The sequence below is a fragment of the Sapajus apella genome, unplaced genomic scaffold, assembly GCF_009761245.1.
Source record: "Sapajus apella isolate SASKATOON/1434 unplaced genomic scaffold, GSC_monkey_1.0 scaffold99, whole genome shotgun sequence".
NCBI lineage: Eukaryota > Metazoa > Chordata > Mammalia > Primates > Cebidae > Sapajus > Sapajus apella.
The window spans coordinates 5,035,310-5,061,646 of record NW_022437039.1 but is presented as its reverse complement, the minus strand read 5'-3'; positions in this window follow the sequence as shown (position 1 = coordinate 5,061,646).

Here is a 26,337-nt window from a genome sequence, read left to right as displayed (position 1 = left end):
CGGTGTACATGTAACAAGTTCCAGTAACACATTGCAGTATGTGCTCTAACACTGAAACCCTCAGGGTCCTTGAGAGCCAGTGGGAGGACCAGATAAACAAGACTTGAATATCAAGGTAGGCTTTCTGAAGGAGGTGACATCGTAACAGAATGGGTTCCAATTTACTTTTGCCGCTTGCCACATTTCATGGAATCCTAAGACTCAAATCATGGTTTTGCAGCCCACATTCTGTGTCAGTCAGACTCCTGCCTCCTTAGAGGAACTGTTCAAACAGTGCCCTAGCTCTAAGAAGATATCGGCTATCAGAAAACAATAAATTTTATTGTTTCACGTTACACCAACAAACACCAAGTCAAACCTTTTTATGTGTTTTCTGTTTTGACCTTTACCACATCAAGCTATCCCCATTTTACAAGCTGTTGTAATTTTTAAAATTAATTTATTTTTAATTGACAAATAGTAATTGTATATATTTATGGGATACAATATGATGTTTTGATCTGTGTGTACATTGCAGAAAGATTCAGTCAAGCTAAATCACATACCTGTCACCTCACTGTCTTACCATTTTTTGGTGGTGAGGATTTTAAAAATCTATTCTTTTAGCAACTTTGGATTGTACAGTACATCGTTATTAACTATGATCACTGTGCAGTATAATCGTTTTCCAGTTTTCTTTTTTTTTTCTTTTTTTTTTTTTTTAGTTGGAGTCTCACTCTGTCACCAGGCTAGAGTGCAGTGGCACAATCTTGGCTCACTGCAACCTCCACCTCCAGGGTTCAAGAGATTCCCCTGCCTCAGTCCCCCAACTAGCTAGGACTACAGGCATGTGGCACGATACCCAGCTAATTTTTGTGTTTTTAGTAGAGACTGGTTTCACCATGTTGGCCAGGATGATCTCACTCTCTTGATCTTGTGATCCACCCGACTCGGCCTCCCAAAGTGCGTCTAGTTGTTTTCTAAAACTTCCCGCCTGGCTAATTGAAACTCTGTGCCCCTTGAGAAATGTCTTCCTTTTCCCAGTCCCTCCTCCTCTCCACCTAGCCTCTGATATCCGTCTTTCTCCTCTCTGTGTCTGTGGAATCTACTTTCTTAGATTCCACATATAAATCATTTCATAATTTAAAAACAAAACCTTTAAACGAGAAGATGTCACCACAGCATGAACAGAAGCCCAATTCAGGAGTAAAAGCCACTTAATTGTGTTTACATGTCCAAGAGGGCTATTATGTCCCTGTTTTCTCTAAATAAAGCTTCTAAAGGAATTTTCTTTAAAAGCGCCATTATGAACTCAACTCAACTTTACAAACACATGCACCCTGGGGATTCTACGAAGACCACATTATTCCACTTCATTTCTACTCACAACTCGTTATATCAACGAGCCAGTAGGTGTAATTGTTCCACATATGAACATTTTCAAGGAAATCAATATTGGCTGATGGACTAATCTCTCAATTTGTCTTACTTCATTCTTAAAAAAAAAAAAAAGGAGAATGAAATCTACTCATTTTTGGACATGCACATGTTCCAGAAGATCCATAATAGACTAGACACACGGCTTCAATGTTCTTTCATGTCGTTCGCTGGTGATCCTCTAACAATTGTAATAATATATATCTGACCTGTACAATATTTCCAAAATTAACAAGAAGCAGTTTGAGATTATTGGGAAAGAGTTGTGTTTCAAGTCGGGAAAGCTGGATTCTAATTACTCTTGACACTGGAATCCAAAGTAAGTCATATGCCCTCTCTCAGTTGTTTCTTTTTGTTTTAAAAAAAAAGTGTATTAAGGGGTTCAATTGGCTATAACAAAAAAGAAGGAAGGAAAATAAAGGAGGGAGGGATGGAGGGAGGGAGGGAAGAAAGGAAGGAAGGAAGGATGGATGGATGGATGGATGGATGGATGGATAAATGGTTCAGTTTATTTCTGTCTCATCTAAAAATAGCCCAGTGTAGGTAAGTCAAGACTGGTGCTGCAGCTCTATGGTTTCAGAGACCCAGACTTTTTAACCTTATCACTCCACTGTCCTTAGCATGTTGACTTTATGGTACCAGAGAGCTGACCTAGCTCCTGCCATCACAACCAGGTTTCAGCCAACAAGAAGGACAGAGAATATACTCTTCTTTTTTAAGGAGCCTCTCCAGAAGACTCTTGCGACACTTCTACCTATAGCTTTGGCTAGCATTTAGTTACACATCACATCTAGCTTTGAGAGAGTTTAAAGAAGAGTAAACTTCTGGCTTGGAAGTCATGTGTCTAGCTGCAAACCTGAATTCTGTGACTAAGAAAGAGGAACGAAGGGAAGAATGAATATCAGGTGGCAGCCAGCATCCTGCTTCAAAGCATTAGACCATGCATGGCCCAGAGGCTGAAACAGAGGAAAATTCCAAGATACCTGAGATTAATGTACAATCTTTTAGTATCTTCATTTCACCAAAGAATGACAAGCAGGACAGTTAATGCAACTCCTTTTGTCTATTTCAGCATATATATTTTTCACCCAGACTGACACAGGTCACAAGAATGACTCTGCAGAGCTTTGAAAACATTTCCTAATTCTGTGCCTCACCTAACTACAGAGACGCCCAAATTCTATGAAAAGGGAGCCAGATAGGAACAGTATCAGGAGAAAGAAAATACAATGGTTTGCCTCAGAAATGTTTCTCTTTTCCCTCTGATGTCTCCTACTTTATTTTAGGAAAGTTTATAGCATCTTATGACCAATTATTTTATGCATACAAACCTAAGAAATGGAGGATATTCTGGCCTCCTTGGAGCATGAATCTGCAAGGTCCAATTGACTGCCTGTGTGGCATACAACTCATGCATGAACCGAAAGCACATGTGAGAAGGAATTTAAAAGCCTCACTTGAAGGTTCAGTGGAAGAGAAAAGAAAATGTTGGTCGGGCACGGTGGCTCATGCTGGCAGTTCCAAAACTTTGGGAGGCTGAGATGAGAAAATCGTTTGAGCCCCGGGCTTTAAGACTGGCCTGGGCAACACAATGGGATCCCATCTCTACAAAAAAAAAAAAAAATCAGCTGGGAGTGGTGACACATGTCTGTAGTCCCAGCTACTTGGGAGGCTGAGATGGGAGGATTACTTGAGCCCAGGAGGTTGAGGCTGCAGCGGGCTATGGTTGTATCACTGAACTCCAACCTGTACAATGGGGCAGACCCTGTCTCAAAAAAAGTAATAATTTGAAAAAAAAATTTTAAATAGAAAATAGTGACCCTCTTCACCCATACTTCTTAAGCAGGAAACTCTTGCTATGCCCCCAATTATGTTTGCCATCACCCTAATAGGGTTTATAGAGCTGCATAGATCAGAAAGTGGGATCAGGGAAGTTAAATAATGACCAGAATGAAAACCTGCACCATGTAGCCCAAAAGCAGTGCCAGCAAATTCTTTGAACTCAGATCCTGTCAATCTCGTGTGGTATTGTATCCCCAGTACCTAGCTGAGTGTCCAGCATCTGTGATTAATAAGTGTTCTTTGATTGAATGAATGAGCAACTGAATGACTAACTCCAAAGTTCATGTTCTTTGCCTGGATCCATCTCCCACCATGATTAGTGCTGTGCTCTCCCTGCTAGAAATATTTGGCAAATCGGAAGGTGATAAAACCTACAATGGAACAGATTCCCACAGCGCTGCAGAATTGGAGACTGCATCTTATCGCTGCATAATAGCCCTGGTTCTATTTCCCACATCACAGAGAATGCAGCCTACAAGAGATTGAGTCACTCCACACAAAGACTTCACAGGAGGAAGAAAAAAAAGGTTGTTTTGATTCACTCTTTTTTTTTTGTCATTTCAAACACAACAATGCACATTTTCATCAGAAGCTAAATGATAGTGCTTACAGTATTTAATATCTGAATTCAATTATGTTTCTGAAGGCTTATTACCATAGTAAAAGAAAAAGTAGTTCAGAGAATTTCCAAAAGCATCAGGGTACAGTTGTTGGGGGAAAAGTACACACTGTTAAGGAAGCTATGTACTCACATAAAAGAGAGACAGTGAGACCAGCACAGACAGAAACACCCACCCACCCACCCACACACACACACACACACACACATGCGCGCGCACACACACATGCGCGTGCACACACACCAAGACAGAAACACACACATAGATAGGAAGGGTAAAGAGAGAGCTTCCAGAATCTTCCTCCGATGTTCTTCACAGCTCCTGCACCATCCTCTCTTTGTATCCATTTGCAGAAGAATGAATTTTGACTCACAGCTTATGCTATATGCAGCACTCAACTCAAAATACATTAAAGGCTGAAACAGAAGAAGTGACACTGTCAAACTCCTGGAGAAAACGTGGAAGAAAACTTCATGAGATTGTGACATTGGCCTTGGCAATTAATTCATGGATAATACCAAAGCCCAGATAATGAAGGCAAAATCAGCAAGTAGGACAACTTTCAGACTAAAAAGCTTCTGCACAGCAAAAAAAAAGAAAAAGAAAAAGAAAAAACAATCAAAAGAGTGAAAAGAAAGCTATGCAAGGGAAGGAGATACTTGCAAGCCACATACCAGATAAGACATTAATTACTAAAGTATTTAAGAAACTCTTGCAACTCAATAGAAAAAAAAAGTGAAAACACCAACAACCCAATTTCAAAATGGGTAAAGGACTTGAATAGACATTTCTGCATATGACCAACACGCATAAGAAGAGATATTCAGCACCACTAATCATGGAAATGCAAGTCAAATCCACAAGGAGATATCACTTTACAACTATTATTTTATGATTTATTTTAAAAAGAAGACGTTGGTGATGACATGAAAAAAATGGAACCCTTATACATTGTTGGGGGGAATGAAAATGGCTCATCTGCTATAGGAAACAGTATGAGGGTTTCTCAAAAATTAGAAGTAGAATTGCCATTTTATTCAGACATCAGACTTCTGGGTATTTAGCCAAAAGACTTGAAAGCAGAATCTTGAAGAGATACTTGTATACTCCTGTTTATAGCAGCATTCTTTACAATGGTTAAATTGTGAAAGCAATTCAAGAGTCCATCAAAGGCTGAATGCATAAGAAAAATATGGTGTATACATACAATGGAATATTTTTCAGCTTTCATTTAATTTATTCATTTTTTTGAGATGGAGTCACTCAGACCAGAGTGCAGTAGCACAATCTTGGCTCACTGCAGCCTCCATCTCCCAGGTACAAGTGATTCTCCCGCCTCAGCCTCCCAAGTAGCTGGGATTACAGGAGTGCACCACCAAGCCCAGGTAATTTTTGTATTTTTAGTAGAGATGGGGTTTCACCATGTTGGCTGGGCTGGTCTTGAATTCCTAAACCTCAAGTGATCCACCCGCCTTGGCCTCCTAAAGTGTTGGGATTACAGGTGTGAGCCACTGTGCCCAGCCAATATTTACTAGATTTTAAAAGGAAATTTTGACACATGATACAATGTAGATGAACCTTGAGGAAATAACAGAAATAAGCCAGTCAGGACAAATACTACATAATTTCTCTCATTTGAGGTATCTAAAATAGTCAAATTCAGAGAAGCAGAAAGTAGAATGGAGGTTGCCAGGGCTAAGGGGGAGTGGGAAACGGAGTTGTTATTCGATGGTTGTAAAGTTCTATTTATGCAAGATCAGGAAGCTCTAAGATCTGCTGTACAACATTATGCCTATAGATAATGATACTATATTGAATATTTTAAAATATGCTGGCCAGGCAATGGTGGCTCATGCCTGTAATCTCAGCACTTTAGAAGGCCGAGGCGGGTGGATCGTCTGAGGTCAGGATGCCAAGACCAACCTGGCCAATATGGTGAAACCCCGACACTACTAAAAATACAAAAATTAGCCAGCCATGGTGGCGCATGCTTCTAATCCCATCTACTTGGGAGGCTGAGGCAGGAGAATCACTTGAACCTGGGAGGCAGAGGCTGCAGTGAGCCAAGATCAAGCCACTGCATCAAGCCTGGGTGACAGAGCAAGACTCTGTCTCAAAACACACACACACACACACACACACACACACACACACACTCACACACACACATTTATAGATATATGTGCTAAGTGGATATACCTTGTGTTAAGTGTTCTTACCAGAGTAAAATAATAATAAGTAATCTCCTCCAATCATTTTCTATGATTTAGCTGCAATAATTTGTCAAAGAGCAAATCTGATATTTTCACCCATCTGCCTAAAATCCCTCCATATGTTTCCCATAGCTCATTGGATAAAGGTCAAAGCCCTTTAAACTGGCTACCACTGGCCAAATCTGGGATAATGTAAGCATTGAAATAAACAACAATAGAAATACATTATGACCTGTTAAATAAAATAAGAGTCTATGAATCCATGATAATATTTATAAATTAATAGGAGAAGCTTTTTCTTATTTTATATTGCCAAATAACAAACACTGAATAAATGGCAGACTTAGAAAACCCCCGATGGATGTTAAAATTGGAGAGTGGAAGATTGATGGATAACAGGATATTCACATAGTCAAATCATTTTTTCTGTAATCACATCTTATTTACAAAAGTTACCATTTAACTTTATGAAGAGGTAACCTGACAGATACCAGTTTCACAAAGTGACCACACTTGTTTATTTAATTTTACATTTCAAAATTTTTTTAATTTTTAAAATTTTTTGGGTACATAGTAGGTGTACATACAGGGTACATGAAATAGTTTGGTACAGACATTCAAAGTGAAATAAGTATATCATGGAGAATGGGGTATCCATCCCCTCAAGCATTTGTCCTTCCAATTACAAATAATATAATTACATTCTTTATTTAAAAATATACAAGTAAGTTATTAGTGACTATAATCACTGTTGTGCTACCAAATAGTAGGTCTTATTCGTTCTTTCTATTATTCTGTACCATTAACCCTTTCCACCTCCCTTTCAGCCCCCCACTACCCATCCCAGCCTCTGGTAACCATCCATCTACTCTCTATGTCCATGAGTTTAATCATTTGATTTTTAGATTCCCAAATAAGTGAGAAAATGTGACGCTTGTCTTTCTGTTTCTGGTGTATTTCACTTAACAGTGTTCCCCAGCTCCATCCATGCTGTTGCAAATGACAGGATTTTATCCTTATTTATGGCTGAATAGTACTCCATAGTGTCCATGTACCACCTTTTCTTTATCTAGTCATCTGTTGATGGACACAGGTTGCTTCCAAATCTCAGCTATTGTGAATAGTGCTGCAACAAACATAGGAGTGCAGCTATCTCTTTGATATCCTGATTTCCTTTCTTTTTGTGTATCTAGCCAGCAGTGGGCATGCTAAGTGGCCAAATTTAATATCACTGATATCAGGACAAACTACTACCACCTGATATGGTCCTAATATGCTGCAGGAAGTAGGGTCCAGCATCACTTCTATGTTATTCTTTCCAAAAAAAAAAAAAAGACTCAAGACCTCTCTTATGAGGAAACATCAGACCAAGCTAAATTGAGGAGCATTCCATAAACCAACTGGCCAGTGTTTTTCAAAAGTATCAAGCTCAAGAAAGACAAAAAAAAAAAAAAAAAGAAGAAGAAGAAGCCTGAGAAAATGTTCCCATTTATGCCTGAGGTTGCAATTTTTTGAATTTTTGCATGAGTAAAAAATCAGACCTTGGCTACAACCTTCAGGAGTAGGATATAACTCCCACGTATTTAGCCTTCCAATAATGGAACACTAGGCATAAATGGGCTAAAGGAATCTAAAACATGATCCTGAATTGCACGCTGAGGAAAACAATAGCTAGAGTGGGCAAGATTTGGATAATTGTCACATTTGAGTATGAGCTCTGGATTAAATTACAGCATTGTGTCAAAGTTGAAGTTTCTGTTTTGGATTATTGTGTTGTGTTTATGTAAGCAATTATCCTTGCTTTTCAAAAATAGACATTGAAGAATTTAGGAATAAAGGGATAGGACAATTCAATTTACTCCAAATGAAGGAAATTAGATCTATATTTAAATCCATCTATTTATATGTTGTATGTTATATAATCTAATAGATGCATGTGTACATTATGTGTGTGTGTGTGTGTGTGTGTGTGTGTGTGTATACCCAAAATGACACTGGCACATACTTACAGATATAAGATATATATAGAAGGAAATGTAAGTGATTCACAAAGGAGATACTTTTGTGAACAGTTGAGTAAAGAATATTCTTGTTCTTTCTTACAACTCATCGAAAAGTTTGATAAATATAAAACTATAGAGTTGCATCCTATTCTGAATACCCCACTTGAGGTCTTATATACGTTGGTGCATACCTACCTTCTCACCTCCACCTTATGCTATCCCTCACTCTAAAATACTGTTTTGTTTTGTTTCTTTTGACACAGATTTTTGCTGTTACCCATGCTGGAGTGCAGTGACTTGATCTCAGCTCACTGCAGTCTCTTCCTCTGAGGTTTAAGCAATTCTTTTGCCTCAGCTCCCTGCCCAGTAGCTGGGATTACAGGCATGTGCCACCAGGCTGGCTAATTTTTGTATTTTTAGTAGAGATATGGTTTTGCCATGTTGGCCAGCCCAGTCTGGACCTCCTGACCTCAGATGATCCACCTGCCTTTGCCTCCCAAAGTGTTGGGATTACAGGCACGAGCCACCATACCCAGCCCAGATGTTCTGCCTTTAATCTCTCAAGTTCACTACACTGAGCCCTACCACTAGCTCCTTCACAGGCCACTCTCTTCCTGCAACCCCCTTCTGCTCACCTTCATGCTCACCTTCACCTCTGCTAGGCACGAGCTCATGGAATTAGAGAGCCTGGCTTAATGCTTTTCCAATAGAGATGGAAAGTGTCGTTTGCATAAAACCATTTTTGTTATCTAATAACATCTTGTTCCTTGATATATTTATGCCAATGAAAATTCACCCCTCAAACGAGTATCAAAGCCTTAAAAATAATATGTATTTTGCTGTAATTTTCTTCATGAAAAAATTGGAAATTATAGGAATAAATAAACCACAGTTTCATCATTTTAATACTGAATACTGTTAGCATATTTCTTTTGTCTTTTTGCTGAGAGAGAGAGATTAAAGAAAAGGAAGACTGTGCGCTCCAGCACCATGCTTTTGAGCTGTATAATTTTGCATCCTTCTTTGTTGATTGTATACTTATATAACATTCACAGGCCACACCACTGACAAACTGCATTGGGTCAAAACATTGTCTTTTAATTTTTTGTTTAAATGTTGCTGGGGAAACCTTGATTCTGTATTTTCTTCTCTGCCCATCAGGCAGACCATGGCTTGTTCACTTTAAACCAAGGGAGAGACTTGCACCCTGGAAACCTTTGCCTCAATACATTCTAGCATCAGCAGAATCTAACAGGCTACATCAATTGTTTCGCAGTCACAGACAGAGGCCAATTACTCTCGAGAAGTGAGCTGAAGCTCAATGATTAAGAAATTTGGGGACTTAAGGCTCTTCTCTCTGTCTTTCTTTGGCCCTCTAAATGTGATACATTATTCAAAGTCTACATCTCTTTGCTTCACCATGTTTAAAATGGAAAGGAGAAATCTAATTTTATGCTCACTTTTATTCTTCCATTTATTCAATCAAAGCAGCGCTCATTGGGTACCATTTCTAAGTGAGGCACTCTGTTGTTGGGTAGAGATACTGAACAGAAGCTATCATCTTTCCAATAGGTACTCTCTCCCAAGCAGGAGAGACAGGTATTGAACAGCAAATTATAGTACAATGCAATCAGTTTCGTAGTAAGAGGATAGTCCCTGTGCTAGAGGAGTTTAGAAGAGAATTTTGCTAAGATAGTCTTTAGTGTGGCTTCAACAACAACAGTGAGGAGTCAAGAGAGGAATTGCATGTTATTGCAGAATGCCAAGGCACATGCACCTGTCCAGTGCTGGTAAAGAGAGCAGCCCATCTCCTGCTTGCCTCTTTGGCAGACATTATTAATCAACGCTTATTACCCTTTGAATACAATTTCGAAGGCGCTTCTTAAAAGTGTGCCTCAAAATGTGAATTCAGATGTTTTGGATTCAGTCAAATCTTTGTTAGAACTCAGCCTCTGTAATTGTGGGATATATAATCTTGGGCAAGACAATCAACCTTTCTTACTTCCTCAAATTCTCCTCCTCACAGAGCTCACTCGATAATTAAGTGAAATAATACAGGTAAACCTCGCCTTCAGATACTACTGATGAGATTGTTAAGTGACAAGCACAGATTGGAAAACAGACAGTTTTCTTAAAGTTAGCCATAAGTTCGCCACATGTGCTAACAATTCTTTTGTTGTTGTTGTTTTCTTGTTTGTTTGTTTTGTTTTGTTTTTGAGGCAGAGTCTTGCTCTGTCGCCCAGGCTGGAGGGTGGTGGTGAGATCTCAGCTCACTGCAATCTCTGCCTCCAGGGTTCAAGCGATTCTCCTGCCTTAGCCTCCCAAATAGCTGGGATTACAGTTGTGCGCCACCATGCCCAGCTAATTTTTGCATTTTTGGTAGAGACAGGGTTTCGCCATGTTGACCAGGCTGGTCTCAAACTCCTGACCGCAGGTGATCCGCCCGCCTTGGCATCCCAAAGTGCTGGGATTACAGGTGTGAACCACCACGTCTGGCCAACAATTCTATTCTTAAGTATTTAGGGAAGTGAAAACATATATCTACCCCCAAATTTGCTATGTCCATATTAATAGCAGCATTATTTATAATAGCCAGAAAATGGAAACATTCCAGATGCCCATCAACTGATAACTGAATAAATAAAATGTGGTCTATCCACATAATGAAATACTATTTAGAAATAAAAAAGAACAAAGTAGTCATACATACTACAACATAGATGAACCTTAAAACCATTATATTAAGTGAAAAAAGCTAGACAGAAAACACTACATATTGTGTGATTCTGATTACACATTAAGTCGAGAAAAGGCAAAGTATGGCAAGTTACTGGCTCCCTGGGACTGAAGATAGACACAGTGATTAACTGAAATGAGCTCCAGGTAGTTTCTTAGGGTGATGGAAATGTTACAAAATTGTACCGTGGTGGTGGTTACACAACTCTGTGAATTCACTTAAAAATCATTGTCTTGTACACTTAAAATAATTGAGTTTTAAGTTATATAAATAACACCTCACTGAAGCTGTTAAAAAAGATATATAAAGTTTTAGCATGGAATCTAGACACATTCCACACTTATTCCAACTCTTCTTCTTTGGGAAAGTCTTCTCAGACTAGTCCTGTCACCCAACATGAACTACTTTCTTTGCGTAACTGTATTTATAGCTATTTCTTGGCATTGCAACCCATCTTGCCTCATGACATGGCTTGTTGTTGGATATTGCATAATTTAACTTTTGGTATACATATTTTAATACCTCCCCAAAGGAATGTAAACTCCCCCAGGATAGGGATAATCTCTTATTTATTTTTATATCCTCATCCTTGGCATGTAGCCTTCAGCTTGGCTGCTGGCACAAAATTCAAATTCCAATATTTATTAATCTATTATTAACTACAACACTAAAGAAAAAAAAGAGGAACTTTTTTTGCCCACTATGATTTCTGAGTGAGAAGGAGAAGTAATCACAAGAACGGCTACTTTCAAGGGTGAACACATTTTAGAACACAGAGCAGCATAAAAGCAAGATCAATTTGGAGACGCTGCTGATTCAGGCTCAGCGTGGCTGATTAATTTACGCTGCCATGATCACTGCAGACACATCTAAATTTTAGATTATTTTTATCTTGGCAAAGAAGCCCTAACTCAAGCCAGCCTTTTGTTGCTAAGCGTTTAGCAAAACAGACATTAAAGGAATTGGAGGAAAAAATTAAAGCTTCCGTTAGGGTTTTTTTTTTTTTTATGACAAATTGATGTCTTTTAAAACAATTCAAAGAGTAGCATTTTATCTAAGAACAACCCTTAAGTCAATTAAATTAATTGATGTGTGTGTTAAGATCAGCCAATGAGTTCACTGTCTTTCATCTAAACAGGAAAAAAAAGTTGGAATGGCTTTGTAGAATCTCAGATGTGAAGGTTGCTTTGAGCTCATTAAGTGCTGCTCAAACTTTTAATGGTAGTTTAAGGCAAACATTGGAGATAATGCTTCAGAACTGTGCAGTTTTGTCCTGCAGTGAAAGGGAGATAAGAGTGAACTAGACAATTGTTTTGCCTATCAGCACCCACTTCCTATTACTTGAGGGTAGGACCTCAGTTCTCCTTTAGGAGCTCCCTCAACCCCATTCTTTGTTTAGGTGGCACTAAACCAGCACCGATATGACCTGGGCTTCCCCATCCATGAGGACCCACAACTCTTGTCCAGCTATAACTTGTGGTATTAATATAGCCAAGCCAAAATCATTGAATTCTGTTATTTTCTGTGGGCACCATGAAAGAGAAACTGTTTTGCTTTTATTTCTTTCTATTTAAAAACATCTTTAAAATTTTTCTACAAAGTTGAAAGTTGCAAAGATGCAGCAATTATCTTGACATCCTTCAAATAGATTGACAATTTTTATATATGTTAACACTTCAGTATGTTCTGTCTCTTTCTTATTCTCACTCTCTCAGTGTGTGTGGGGGGTGCATATATATATATATAAACCTGTGAATATAAAGTCTGTATTCTTTCTGCATGATTTGAGAACAAGTCACAGCTACAACGATACTTCATTACAAAATATTTTAGCAGGTAAATTCTAAGAACAAGAACATTCTCCTATGTAACTATAATAGAATTATCAAATTCAAGACCAGGACGTGGCGGCTCATGCTTGTAATCCCAGCACTTTGGATAGCTAAGGCATCTTTGCTCTTACTGGAGAAGTCCTGCCTTATGATCGGGCAGCAGAGAGGAAAGTAGGCAATCATGTGGAGAGGAATAGAGCTCTCATGATCTCATTGCAAAGAATGGTGGATCACTTGAGCTTGGGAGTTCGAGACCTGAGCCAACATGGTGAAACCCAGTCTGTAATGAAAATACAAAAATTAAATGGGTGTGGCGGCACATACCTGTAGTCCCAGGAACTTGGGGCTGAGGTGGGAGGATTGCTTGAGCCTGAGAGGTGGAGGCTGTAGTGAGTCAAGATCGCACCATTGATCTCCAGCCTGGGTGACAGAGTGAGACCCTATCTCAAAAAAAAAAAAAAAATCAAATTCAAGAAGTTTAATGTTGATACAAATATCATGATCTAATATATATTCATCGTTTAATTTAGTAAATTGTGTTACTAATGTCGTTTACAGCATTTTAAATTCCAGGATCCATGCCAAGGTCACACATTGCCTACCTGCTACATTTCATGATTGGAAACGGCTTCCCAGCCTTTCTTTGTCTTTCATGGCAGTGAAATTGTGTGAAAACTAGAGGCAAGTTGTTCTCTGAAATGTCCCTTAATGTTGGCTTGCCTGATTTCTCTACTTTTTAAAAGGTTTTTATTACCATAGGTTTTTGGGTAACAGGTAGTATTTGGATACATGAGTAAGTTCTTTAGTGGTGCTTTGTGAGATTTTGGTGGACACATCACCCAAGCAGTACATGCTGAATCCAATTTGTAGTCTTTTATTTCTCAACCATTTCCTACCCTTTCCTCCTGAGTAATCAATCTCCATTGTATCATTCTTATGGCTTTGCTTCCTCACAGCTGAGCTCCCACCTATAAGTGAGAACATATGATATTTGGTTTCTCATTCCTGAGTAACTTCACCTAGAATAATAGTCTCTGTTCCCACCATTTTTACACTTTTGCTTTCTATCTTTTGGCAAGAATACCAAAAACTATCTTTTCCTCATTGCATCACTAGGAAAGATGCACTGTCTTTCCAAGGGGATAATGTAAATTTGTAGCTGCTGGTCATCTGGAGAAGTCCTGCCTTATGGTCAGGTAGCAGAGAAGAAAGTAGACAATCATGTGGGGAGAAATAGAGCTCTCATGATCTCACTGCAAAGAACGGCAGCTCTCACTGCTTCAGTAGAGCCCTCCAGATCTCAGTTCTGTTAGCCAATCAAATGTTGAGTTAAACTCGATTTTTTGGCAAGCCAATACATTATTAGGTTATTAGATGTTTTGATTTGCAATGGAAAGAGGACTACTATAGTCAGATCATAAAAGGAAAGGAAGAAACATTGGAAGAAGGTAGATAGAAAACAAGGAAGGAAAGGAAAATGGAAGGAAGGAGAACTCTAACACCTGGCAAAGAAAAAAATGGAAGGAAAAAAAAAGAAAGAAGGGGAAAGAGAAAGAAAGGAAGAAATGAAGTATGAGAGAATGAGATGAAGAAGGAAAAGCAGTCCACAGGGGCTGCTGGGATTTGGCCCTGATGCATGCTCCACCCCTGCCTAAGGGTTTTGCGGAATGTAAGCTCAAGTGTGCTGAGGAACAGGTGCTTCCCTTCCCTCTGTTCTGGCCTCCTTGCTCTGCAGCCACCCTGCTGCCAGTGCTGCTACTGACCTGGGATTGTCACTGCAGTGACCCTGTTCTTTGAGTTCATTGCTGCTACCACACGGGGCCACCTCCCAAGTGAGGACAGGGCCCTTGCCTAATTCCTCAAGCACACCTGAGTCTGGGCTGCAGCTTTGAAAATATATGGAAGGCTGGGGATTGAGATGGCAAATATACTGCAAATAAATCTTACAAATATGGAAACCCTTCTGGGTGCTGTACAGAGCTGTGCCTCTGGGATTCCTTTCTTCGGCAACTTACCTCTCTCTATACTGGGTGCCTCGTTACTACTGATTCTGTCCCAGATAGAGGAGAAAGATTTTACTTATGCCAAACTGTCATCTACACTTCATCCTTCTCATTCCCTGCCCCAGGAATAATTGATTTCCAAGATAATCAGTGGTGGGAATATTCCTTCACTTCAGTGGAAAGCATAGTCCCAAGACTACTAGAAAATAGTGCCATATTGGTGGACTTCCCAACTTGTAACCCAACACAACTCATAATCCCTTATATCCTTTCCCGACTGAGATCACATCAACTTCCATGCAAATTTATTTTCAAACCTTTAGCACTGAGATTTTCAAAAGTCTTTGGCCTCCTCTTACTTCTGATCCAACATGATGGGTGCACCAAAATCTCACATATCACCCCTGAAGAACTTACTTGTGTAACCAAATACCACCTGTCCCCCCGCAAAAAAACCTATGGAATTAAAAAATAAAGAAAAAGAAAAACAAAAGAAAACAAAACACGAAAAAAACAAAAAGACAAAGATGATCTCTTGAGAACCCTGAGGTTGGGCAGACATTGGATATAATAAAAAGTTCATGAAAACAAGATCTGCAGACTTGAGATCCAGGTGAATCTGGAGTTTTGGACAACAATTTGGGAAAACGGCAGGAGATCTTTAGCAAAGTATTCAGAAAACAATGAAGATAAGGTTTCTTTCCTGGAGGAGGTTTGCGGGAATAGATGTATAAAGATAAGTGATAGGATAATAGTACTGATTAACTAGGAAAAGATAGTGATTATGGGAGGCAGTAGCTTTTTCTCCATTAATTTCAAGGGTTTCATTCACCAGGCCACTTAGATCCTTTCTTGTTTATTGACACAGGATTTCACACAGTAACTTTCCCTCCATGGAATCCTAAAGCTGGCCAGTATTCTAGAAAGTGGCAAAGAAGATTTCTCTAAAACCACTTTTCTGAGTCTACTTTTGTCCACAATTGTGAAAGGGCACAATTGTTTCTTATTCTTTCTTATTTTTTCTAGACCTTTCCCGCTTCTTCTGATACATGTCTAACCACATAACCATTGCTTCTTGCTGTTAAAAAGTAGATATGACCACCATTAACTCCTCCATGTGAATTAGTAGTGCTCGCTTCAATAAAGATTGATGGAAGATCTTACAATGACTCTGATGACTCTGTGTTCTTACAAAATAGAAGAAAAGGTGAAGCAAGAGTCCCAACATGAGTTTGAAGGGCTTACGCTCCTGGTAAGGGCTCTTGGAAGAAGATGGATCTTTAATGGGATTTCAGATCCATTTATACCTAGTTATCAGGGAGATCATTGGCAGGAAGGCCATTCTAATGCCTTTCAAAAGAGTGTGAAGATGGCTTTTGCACTATCTACAAAATCCTACCTTAACTAATTTTCTTCTTCTACTAGATAACACAGTCTCTGTATCATATGCCTTTATGTGTATTTCTCCACTGATACAGAATTTCCTCTCCTACCTCTCTACCCTTTATGAGGCAGAGTCTTGATATCAGAATAAATACAAATAAACAAAACAAAGCAAACAAATGCTACACATATCAAAATGCTGGTGCTATGTGTAGCCCATATCTGCCCATTTTTTGTCCACTCTCAGCAATGAATCACCAGTTATCAGTCTTCACAACTGGCCTGGTCTGTTTGTGCTGCCATAAAAAGTGTTTTGGAATGGGTAATTTATAAACAGCAAAAATTCATTTCTTACAGTGCTGGAACTGAGAAGGCCAAGATAAAGGTGTTGTATTGGTGTCTGTCGAGAGCTGCTCTCTGCTTCCAAGATGGCGCCTTGCTTCTGTGTTCTCACAGGGTGAAAGGTGGAAGGGCAAGATTCTGTTCCTCTCAGCCTTGAGCTCTTTTGTAAGAGTGCTTGCTCATCTTATTCATGAGGGCAGAACTTGCGTCACTTAATCACCTCCCACAGGAAACATCTCATAATATTTTGCATTAGTGAAGAAGTTTCAACATGAATTTGAAAGAGGACATCATCACTGAAACCAGAGCAACAATGAGCAAAATGTAGTCAGGTTTCTGAGTGGCCAGAGAACATTTCACCAAATAGAGTCTCTGGAATTCAAGCATTTTGACCTGGGGGATTGCCCCCAGTACTTTTTCTCCAAGCCTGTTTTCCTTTGCCTGGGTAACCATTATAATAAGCTTTCATAATCTAGCTTCACACAGGGAAGCAGATTAAGAGCCACAAATTGGGAGAAGAAAAGGAATTTGCTGGAAGTTGATAATTAGAAGTAAAATTGGATGCCAGAATTACAGTGAGGAAAAAGAGCAAGTCTTAAAAATCACGCAAAAAGCAGAGTCCTTTCAAAAGCTGAGGGTATCTGGGGGCATTTAGTGCCAGAACGAACCTGCCTTCCCACCTGAGTCCTTCCCAGAACATCCTCTTTTTATATTATCCTCCGACAAAAAGCATGCCCGCCATTTGATCTTGAATCCTTAGAGAAAAGGTATAGCGCGTTGCATGAACTTTTCTTTAGAAGGGAAAGTGACATGTTTATTTAGAATGCTTCTATGAAAAATAAAAGGTAAAGTAAGGACAAATCGCTTGAATATATAAAGAGCCCAAACTTAAGTTATTTGGAAATTAAATTTTCGTAGAGTGATTCACGTCCTTGTGTTGCCTGATAAATGAGTCATCAGAACAGAAGCGATGATATATGGCTAGATGCTATCGTGGTGGGAAAGGAGAGAAACCTATCCCAAGAGGAACCACAGATTTTTAGAAAGTGTTGCAAGCTTCTTCCTGCTATTGAGACCTCTTCACCTTTAAATCTAAAGCTTCTGAAATTGAAATTGAAAAAAAATAATTACCAACATTGGCACCAGCTACTCACTACAGCACATTTGCCAGTGTTAGCATGGTGGTTGAATTTAGTCTGGTCCAGGATAGTGAACAGCCTCAGAGGAAAAAGGAGCCAGCCTTACCCAGACTAGAGAAGTGGGTGCAAAGAGTCAACACCCAAGAACTGATCCTGAGAAACACATTTCAGCTCTGTGGCTAGAAGTGTTTGTCAAGGTTTTTTAGCTATTCCTGGCTAATAAGATTTTAAGGCAAAGTGCCTTGAAAGCTGATTTAAATTTGATTATTGCCATTTGGAATTCTCTAGATTCCCCTCTCAGATTTACTGGTCAAAGTCTTAAGGTTACACAAGCCAAAGAAATACTAGAAAAAAAAAAACAGATCAAAAATAAATCTAAATCTTTCTACTCCCTGCTCCATAGAGCATATGAGGATACCAGCATCGTGAAACACATGCTATGAAGTAGATAACACTATCCTGATTTTGACAGGTGAGACAAAAAAGGAGAAACCAGAAAGTTTTGTTACTTCTTACTCACTTTCCAAATTAAACAGTAAATCAAAACAAAACAAAAACAAACAAAAAGAAACAAAGACAAAAACAAAGGTGAGGAATGATTTAATGAGTACAGTGTGCACGATTTGACTATTTGGGTGATGGTTACACTGAAAGCTGAGAGTTGGCAATGGCTCCTACCTGTAATGCCAGCCCTTAGGAGGCCAAGGAGGGAGGATCACCTGATGTCAGGAGTTTGAAACCAGCCTGGTCAACATGGTGGAACCCCGTCTCCACTAAAAATATGAAAATTACCCAAGCATGGTGGAGCATGTCTGTAGTCCCAGATACTTGGGAGGCTGAGGCAGGAGAATCACTTGAACCCAGAAGGCAGAGGTTGCAGTCAGCTGAGACCACACCACTGCACTCCAGCCTGGGCAATAGAGTGAGATGGTCTCATAAATAAATAAATAAAAGACAAGAATTTACCACTAAACAATACATCCATGTAACAAAACTGCCCTTTACCCCTTAAATTTGTAGCAATAAAAAAATGAAGCACTAGAAATAATATGCAAGTCCACTGCTGCTTAACCTTTAGCCAGAGTTCCTTTCATTACACTGCGTACATGAAGGATAAGTCAAAGGAGAGACACAAGGAACAAACTGGAAAGAAAGCACACATGGGGACAAAGCAGATGAGCAGTTTCAGAGTCAGAGGTTTTTCATGAGTGGATGCCAGCATCTCAATCAGGAGGGAGAGCCCTGGGAAGCACATTGTTTCTAGTAGTATCTCACCCTGGAGATGAGAGGCTCTCTCTGAGGGTTTTCTAGTATCCATTCTTTTCTTTTGTGCTAAGATCTATCAAGGCTTCTCTCTGGGATGGACCTCTTCGAGTGAATAAAGACCACTTTTCTTAACAAAAGAACGCTGTCAACAATAAGGATACTTGACTATGACCAATAATAACCTCAACCATGACCGTCACTTGTTGAGTACTCTGTAGCATACACAGGTAGGACTAAGCATGTCATATACATCCTCAATTTTAATCTTCAAAGTATCCATTGGATTATTGGGAAGGTTGAAGGAGATAAACACTTTGTAAACTGAAAAGCATGGTAAATGTATTAATCAGTATTATCACCATTGTTTTTATTGGCCTAAATCTAGCTTTTGTGTATAAAACTCTCAACTTCTCTTTCTGGAAAATCTCTGTCAATTTTTCCTCTTACCTGCCTCTCAGATAAGCTCCCTCCTTATCACCATGGCCACTGACCTTATTAAGTGTCTTGTCATCTTGCGCCAGAACTACTTCTAATTGATCTTTCTGCCATCAGTCTCTTTCTACCTTAATTCATTCCCCCACAGCATCCAGATGTATTTTTTGATATGAAAATATGATCTCACTTCCTCCCATAAATCTATATGATGGATCACTGAAACCTACGAGATGGCTTCCAAACCTCCACTGTGGCTACTAGACACCAGGACTCTGCTTTTACCCAACCGTTCAGGCTCATTACTTGTGATTCCACAATTCTCAACAAATCTGACTCCTTCAGATCACAGTGCTGTACCCAAGCACACATGCTGCCTGAATCAACCTCTGTCACCTTGTTGCATAATTGTGTATCTACCACTAGTAGATGATGAAGCTCAAATATCATCCCCTCTATGAATTAGCTTCCAATATTTCCTTCTATGTCTGCCTCAATCACAGCAGAGTGAATCTCTCAATGACCCTTGTAGCAACCTGTGCATCCTTTGATTACAAAATAATGACAGTACTGTTAATAATAATAACTGCTAGTGTTTTCTCCATCCTGTTTTAAGCTTTATTAAGAGTCTTGTGTAGAATATCTCACACTCACAACAATCTCAAAATAATTTTATAATTGCCCCCATTTTGCAGATGCATGGTCTCGGTTCAGATACATTATTTAATTTTCCAGAGGTTACACCACTCGCAGTAGGGGATGCTGCAGACCCCAGCACCTCCTGTAAGTCCTAAGGTTATAGCCTTCTTCAAAGTCACTGGTTTGTCTCATCCCACATTTCATCCTCCAGATCTGCACTGCCCAGCATGGTAACTGCCACCCATACGTGTCTACTTAAATTTACAATTTAAGTCATTAAATGAAATCAAGCTTTCAGTGCATCAGTTACAGTTCCCCATGACAGAAGCTCCATACCATAGCTGTAATGTTTAACACAAATATAAAACATGTTCATCATCACAGAAAGTACTATTGCACAGTGCTACACACTGGGCAGGGATCTTGTCTCCACACTGGTATCCCTAACACTTAGGACAGTGCAGTTCAATGAAGCTATTGATGAAGAACCAGACTCTTGCTATATTGGCTTGATTTTCTTATATCAGCAATGAAAATCTATCATGTAAATGGGATTGTTGTAAAACAATCTATATCTATAATGTACATGGGATTTCTTTGGAACAAATAAGCAACTCTGGCACTAGATCTGTCAGCTCACATCATTGCCAATCTTACTTTGGAGCAGAGATGTCATGCATGAGATCTCAACTTTTGCCCCAGCGCCAAGGAGAAGAGGGAGTTTCAGCTCCTGAATCCCAGAAAGCCCACCCCCAATCCCACCATGGGTGCACCAAGAAAACGTTGGATCTGTTGGTTCCCATCATTACCAATCTCACTTTGGAGCAGAGACCTCATGCATGGGTGGCTCTCTTCAACCTTTACCCCAGTGCCAGGGAGAAGACATAGTTTCAGCTCCTGAATCCCAGAAAGCCCATCCCAGTTCCACCATGGGTACACCGTGATAAGAGCTAGCCACACAAATGTATTTAACCATTTCGTGTGTTTAGTTCTAGAGTCTAATATGAAATTTCCAAACTGGAAATCTACTTACTTTTTCACTGTTTGGATTGTAAATGGAATCATTTCCCTGGTGAACATTCCATCAGTATGGAATCTCCCAGGAATTCAAGTGTTTTTAATGCTCTGGTCCTATCCTTCCTCCCCCGTCAAAAATGCAGGGGTAACTTTTCCAACCATTACAGTTTTTCTTATTATTAACAACAGTGCTTAGCATTTATTTACCTGTTTAGAAAATGTCCATAATTTAGTCAGCCCTAGGTTTGAACCCTGCATCAACTGGCTTTGTCAACTTTAGGCTATGTATTTATTTCTCTAAGCCTCTAGTTTTCTTTCAGCTATAAAATGAAAATATGATTATTATTATCATTGCTCACTTCCAAGAATTATAGTGAGGCTACAACAATAAAATACCTATTAATTGCTCAATACAGCACACAGTAGTCAATTAACTGTTGTTACTATCAGTATTTTTTAAAATTTTTATTATTGGACTATGTTTTGGTAACTTTATATAGCTTCATACCCTTTATTCTGTTTAAAGTTCTGGTGGAGAAGGTATTAGTCCCTCAGCTTTTGAGATGAGGAAAAGGCTCAAAACAGTTAAGAGAATTGCTCAAGGTCATGATGAGCGAATGGCAGAACCAGCCTTCCACCCCAGCTCTGATGAACTACAGAACCAAGGATCTCCCAGCTCCACCAGGCATCGGTTTCAATTTACAAGAACTGCTCAAACTCAGACCAGTCAATGTGGCCCAGGGCATCTGTAGCTGGCGGCTGGGCTTGCATAGAAAGCACCATTCTATCTGGAGCCTGCGATGCACATCCTCCCTTTAACTCTGTAGTATCCACCAGGGAGTGTTACTCTGCAGGCCTTCCTGAAACAGGCAGAGAACCATTAATAGAGGAGAGCCTTCCATTCTCTGCTACCGAAGACATTTAGATTAACACTTTGGAATGGAACCAAGAAAGTAAATATCAAGGGGAGTCATTCGGCCCTGGCAACACAGAGCAGGTAATGAAAGAAAAAATCAGAGTCATCTCTTTACTTTTAGAGCCTTTATGGGAATGTTACTCAAATGGCGCTGAAACAGCAGAGCATTTACAACTGGATAAAGGTTTTCCCACCCAAGACTCCTGGAATTCATGATGCCAGTGATGCTGAAAATCAGCCATTATCTAAAATCTGCACCTTAAGACAAAGCACACTGCAAACCCCAGGCTTCATGCTCCCCTCAATGTATCTCTGCCTCTGAGCTTGGCCTTGAGAAATACATGTTTGTCTATCATTTAGAAATTTCAGTCAATTCTGCAGGATAAAGAAAAAAAAAGAGAATTTCCTGGAGGAAAAAAAAAAGCAAAGTTAAACTATAACATAACACTTTGAGGAAGATAAAATCGTATACGCATACGTACACACACTCTGTCTCTTACCTGAAAGCATGCTGGTTCATTTTAATAAGAAACAAATTTGAGGTTGACGCTGATGAAGGCAGTTGTACATTTTATCACTAATAAGTGACACAAGGGGCCTTATTACAAAATATTTCTAAACATACAAAATTTTGTAATGGGACCCCCAGGGGCCAGGCCCACAAATTGTGTACTCTGTGTCTGTATATGCACAGCCAAGCGTTTCCACGGTAACTAAGACGGCGTATGTAAGCAGTTCAGAATTGCTGGCATGCAGAAATCCTAAAGCCTGCCGACTTTATTTTTAGTCCAAACGGTTAGATTTCACATTTCATCAGCATTTAGCTTCTTCTGTTTTCCAACAAACACCACACGCACATGCACACTGCACCAGATGTCTATAGTTTATCATGCAAATATTACATAGAAGCGATAATCATTATTAACGAACATAATCACCAAAGTTGGGAGGGATATCATTCACTGCCAGTTTGTGCTCAATCCCTTATGTCCCAGAGTCAAAAGGGAAAAGAAGGAAAAAAAAATTGTCAGCGATCAGATGCATGCTTTAACAAAGAACAGCGTCCTGCCAAGGGCTACTGGTATGGAATTTCTTCCTGTTTTGACAACACTTTTTCTCCCTCAGGAACAGAGGGTACAAAGTCAACAGCTGCCAGAACGGGTCACTGGTTATTCTTCACCCACAGGCTTCCAAATATCCCCCAGCCCCACTCAAGTTCATCTTCTGATGGTGATACCCGCAAGCTTTTGGGGTGTAAGTTATAAGATGGGAGGAAAATCAAACAACAGCCTTCTTGATTTCTCCTCCTCTTTGTTCTCTCTCATCACAGTTGGTCCTTCTCAGTCTGGCCACCTCCTGCCCTTTTGTTTCCCTAGAGCAGAGACCACACTTTTACATCCTGTGGATCACTACAAGCTTGCAGACATTTTGCTTGGCCCACCTAGTGTTTTAAAAAATAAAATAAAAATAATTAGCTGTCAACTCTTAGGGAAAGGGAGGTTTCACATAAAAATCCAAATTTTCAGTAAGTAAACAAGGAAGCAGGGAAGGAGAGAGGGAGGGAAGAAGGAAGGAAAGGAAGGAAAGGAAGGAAGGAAGGAAAGAACGAAGGAATGAACGAACGTACGAATGAACGATCTGCAACACTGGGCCAACATCCCTGTTGTCTAATGGGCGGAGTGGAAAAGATTGGCCTTCTTTAAACTGGACAAGCATGATTCATACTGCTAAGTCTCCACTTCCTTCTAATGCTTTGCCAGGCCCACATCACATGTTTGCTTACTGAGATCCTGTTTTAAGCACTGATCTAGGATTCTCTTCTGCCCCTGAAGAGATCCTGGAGCAATCAGATCTCTTCATTGCCCCCTCACTCCAGGTTCAGACTTGAGGGGAATCATAATTCTCTTAAAATTTTCCTTTCTCCTTTTGTCCTTCCCGACCTCCCTACTCTTCCTCCTTTTCTTCCCTTAAGTAATTCCTAAACACTTCCTATGTACCTAGTCTGTTTCCAATCACTGCGAATGATATACGGAAAGGTCACGTGGCTTATGGTCTCAAGGATGTGGCCATTTTTATTGCTTGATGTTTTTTCCCAAATAATAAGTTAGAATATGAAACTTGAAGGCTGGGTGCAGTGGCTCATATCTGTAATCCCTGCACTTTGGGAGGCTGAGACGGGTAGATCACCTTTGGTCAGGAGTTCAAGACCAGCCTGGCCAACATGGTGAAACCCTGTCTCTATAAAAAGTACAAAAATTAGCCAGGCATGGTGCTGGGTGCCTGTAGTCCCAGCTAGTCGGGAGGCTGAGGCAGGAAAATTGCTTGAACCCGGGAGGCGGAGGTTTCAGTGAGCTGAGATTGCACCATTACATGCCAGCCTGGCAACAGGGTGAGAGTCTGTCTCAAAACACAAGCAAACAAACAAAAATACAAAAAACAAAAAAACTTGACCGTAATTTCCCATGCCATGGTTTTCTCATGTTTAAAATGACCTCACAGTGGTGAAGGTCAAACTGGATCATGTATGTTACATGTTAGAGACTTAGCCCAGGGATTGACAATTAATTGTTAACAATTTAGCAGTAAGACAATCTGGCACCATAGTTAAGAACATGAGCCGTGGATTCAGATTCAAATTCTGGCTCTCGCTACTTACTGGTTGTATGGTCTTCAGCAATATAGTCTCTTTGAATCTCAGTTTGCTCATCTGAAAAGTGATTTAATAATAGACAACTTCATAATAATGCACTGACGATTAATGAGAGTACATACAAGTGTGTAACACAGTGATACCTAGTAAGTAAACTAATGGCACTTTTTTCATTTTTTTATTTTTAAGATTTCTAATATTGGGGTTCAGGGGTTCAGGGTGCCCTCAGCTCCCCTGAGAGGATGTTTCTCTAGGTTGCTGGTTTCCTGCCCTCTCAAGAATGAGAGAGGGGACCATAGCATAGTGCACAGTAAATGCCAGACATGAAAGTGTTTGTAGAAAGTGATTTATTTAGAGGGAGAGAGAGAAACAGCTAACTCTCACACTGAGTGAGAGAACCCAGAAAGATGGAATCCAGGGGAGGAAAGCAGCTTCCACATTGAGTGGAAGAGAATAGAGAGAGATGGAGTTTAGGAGGGGAAGACAGGCTTCCACGAGAGAGTGTGGAAGGGGACTCCAGAAGGAAAATCTATGAGAGAGAAAGATGGCTTCCATGAAGGGAGTGTTTGTGGAAGGGGCCCCAAACATGGAGTCCCTAATGGCACTTTTAAAGACTTTTTTTAAATTAGCTGGACATAGTGGTGCACAGCTGTAGTCCCAGTTACTCAGGAGACTGAGGCAGGAGGATCACGTGACCCAGAAGGTCAAGGCTGCAGTGAGCTATGATGGCATCACTATAATCCAATGTAGGTGACATAGTAAGACCCTGTCTCTAAAACAAATAAATATAATTTTTCAGCACTATTAGGAACACATGATTGGACATTTGGGCAGAAAATGAGAAATCGAAGCTCTGTCGTCAAAAATCAGAACACATGGTACCAGTGATCTATTGCTGAATAACAAAATATTTCTAACACTTCGTGATTCAAAACCAACAAAAGTTTATTATCTCTCACATGTTCTGTGGCCTAGGATTTTTGGAGCAGATTCTCACTTGAGGTCTCTCTTGAGGTTTCAGCCAAGGTGTCAGCTGGGGCTGAAGTCATCTGAAATTTTGACTGGGGGTGGGGGAGCCAATCCCAAGATGCTTTGCTCATACAACTGGCAGCTGGTGCTGACTGTTGGTGAGAGTCCTCAGCGTGTGGTCCTTTCCAGAGGGCAGCTTCAGTGTCTTCAAGATAGGAGCTGGCTTCACCTAGAGCCAATTATATAAGAAACAGAGGGGCAGGTGCAGTGGCACATACCTCTAATCCTAGCACTTTGGGAAGTTCAGGTGGGTGGATCACTTGAGGCCAGGAGTTCAAGATCGGCCTGGCCAGCATGGTGAAACCCCATCTCTACTGAAAATACAAAAATTAGCCAAGCATGGTGATGCATGGTTGTGATCCCAGCTACTTGGGAGGCTGAGGCAGGAGAATTACTTGAACCAGGGAGGCAAAGGTTGCAGTGAGTCAAGATCATGCCACTGCACTCCAGCCTGGGCAACAGAGCCAGACTGCACCTCAAAAGAGAAAAAAAGAGAGAGAGAGAAAAGAAAGAGGGAAACGATAATGCTTTTTATAACCTAACTTGAGACACCACACCCCACCCCCAATCTATACTCTAGGGGTCACACTACCCAGACCTGACTCAGCCTGGGAGGGAACGGCGCAGAGGCACAAACCTGGAAGCAAGCATCACTGGGGCTGCCTGGAAGCCTGGGGTCCACACTGTGATCTTCACACACATATCTGTAAACAGTCCAGTGCTGTGAAAGAGGATGCACTGTATTCTTAATTATTTTATGATTGGTAGAAGTTAGAAGTAGCAGGCATACACCCTTGAAGCCCTGGGCTTCAAGAGAACATGGGTCAGACCATTTCCAGAGTCTCTGACATTTCTAAT